This window comes from Chiloscyllium punctatum, chromosome 33, assembly GCF_047496795.1.
Source record: "Chiloscyllium punctatum isolate Juve2018m chromosome 33, sChiPun1.3, whole genome shotgun sequence".
In the NCBI taxonomy this organism is placed as follows: domain Eukaryota; kingdom Metazoa; phylum Chordata; class Chondrichthyes; order Orectolobiformes; family Hemiscylliidae; genus Chiloscyllium; species Chiloscyllium punctatum.
The window spans coordinates 68,149,158-68,151,331 of NC_092771.1; positions in this window are offsets into that span (position 1 = coordinate 68,149,158).

Consider the following 2,174-nt stretch of genomic DNA (forward strand, 5'->3'; position numbering starts at 1 on the left):
GGCCCGGTTCAAAGGCAGGGAAGAAGCTGCTGCGCTGGTGTCACAGCGCACCACGGATTCCTGAACTTGTCTGTCTGTCAAATGTACCCCAAAGTCGTCTCTGAAAGGCCTCATTTGGAAGCTGTCTGTCGTTATTCAACGCGCGAGAGTTGGTACCAGATTCCTGAATCATATTTTGGGGCAGTTCGCACGTTAGTGGCTCATTCAATCAGCAACAGCAATGAAATAATTTACACTCTCAGAGGAACCTTTGGACTTTCACCAGAGCTGCAACTGCCTCATTTCCCCACTCTCTCTCCCCGTTTATATTTCCCTGCTCGTCCGTGATTTAAAGAATCCCAAATGGATGCGATATCATTCTGTAGCCTCTCTGTCGATTCCTCTGTTTCAGTTCCAACATGGCTTAGATCTCGGGGCGCACCTTAATAGTAGCGACGCTATGAAAGCACCCCTGTTACCTCAGTGTATTAACAGGCCATTTGTTTGAAAAAAAATGACCCTCTAAAGAGTAACCCACCCAAACACTTTTCCCGATCACATTTCTTCACATTTATTTCTGTCTAATTCACATATCCGTGAACACAACGTGCGGTTTAGCATGGCCAGGGCACCTAACCTGCATATGTTTGGAATGTTTGAGGACACCACAGCAAAGTCACATGGACTTGGGGAGAACGTGCAAAGTCCCCACAGTCATCTGAGGAGGAAATCAAACCAATGTCCCTGGCGCTGTGAGGCAGCATTGCTAACCACTGAGGTACCATGTAATCTGATGCAATAAGTAAAATCAGTGAAAGATACTAAAAAATAAGTTTCAAATGAACACTCTCCGATATTGTCAAAGCATGTCAATCTTACATTCAATACGAATAGGTGTATGGAAAACAATAAAATAACAAAATCTCGGCAATTCATGTATAAACAGTAATTAAACATTTAATTTGATCAAAGGTCATAACAATATTTAGACGAATTGCAATTTTTAATAACAAATGTAGGTAATTAGCTGACTAATGAACACTTGGAAGTGGCATATATTAACTTAACGCTGAAGAAAGCGACTTGTTTCCCCCCTTGTTACACAGCAGAATAACAATGTGTGTGTGTGTGTTCGAAATGTTTGAATCAAGTTCTTTCTAGCAAAATAACTGATGACTTACGATCACTTCGCCTTGTCACCTTTAAAACCACAACATTCTCAAATATTTTCCAAGAATTTACAATCAGAAGAACTAGTTAATTCCTTTTCATAGCAACCCAAAGAGAATAAGTAGCGGACACAGTGAATTAGTGAGTCAATGCAAGAATTCAACTGAAGACAATATCCCTTCTTTCCAAAAATGTTCAAAATTTAAAAAAACAAAATTCATTGCCATTGTTGAATGAAAGAATAAAGAGATGCTAATTCTTTTTCATTTGATTTTGTTGCATGAAACATCCGTCAGTCGTATTATGATTACAAACACGATAAATGTGAGCATTGAAGGCAAATGTAATTAATTGAATTCAACTATGTTTCAACAGGTAAAATAAAATTTGATACTTACAATGATTGAGAGATTGTGCACTGCAATATCTTTACAGTGGTTCATGTACTGTGCCGTAAATCCACATTTGCGCAACCTACTAGATTGAATAAGTATTGTTTTTATTATAAATCAGCAACAATTGAATTATCAAAGTCTGTCAATGCATTAATGAATAATGAAAAATCTCTTTTTGCAAGTGATTGAGCAATGTCTGGAAATGAACTGGAATTAATTCAGTGAAAAGTAATTACATTTTCCTGAATTTTAAGACCGAGATTACCGTGATCTTTCAAATGAGCAAACATCAGATATTTGCAATGAAGTTGGATGGGAAGTCATTGGTTCCTTTGAGGGGTAGGTGACCTGAAAAATAAAGGTATTTTCATACTGTACTATTAGCACTAAGACATAATGAATTAAATCTAAATGTGAATCTCACTATACTTGTTCAAAAGACATTTTTTATAAATAATTGTGCCATTATTGTAATGGCAATGCCTTGATAATGATTGCTGTCTTTTGAAGAATTAAAATGAATCAATATTTCAAAAGCACTTTGCTGTGATGTTGATTAGATATTTATTAAGATCAGTAAACTGAGGTATAAAACATTGTACCTAGCTTTATGGATTGAAGAAAAATGAG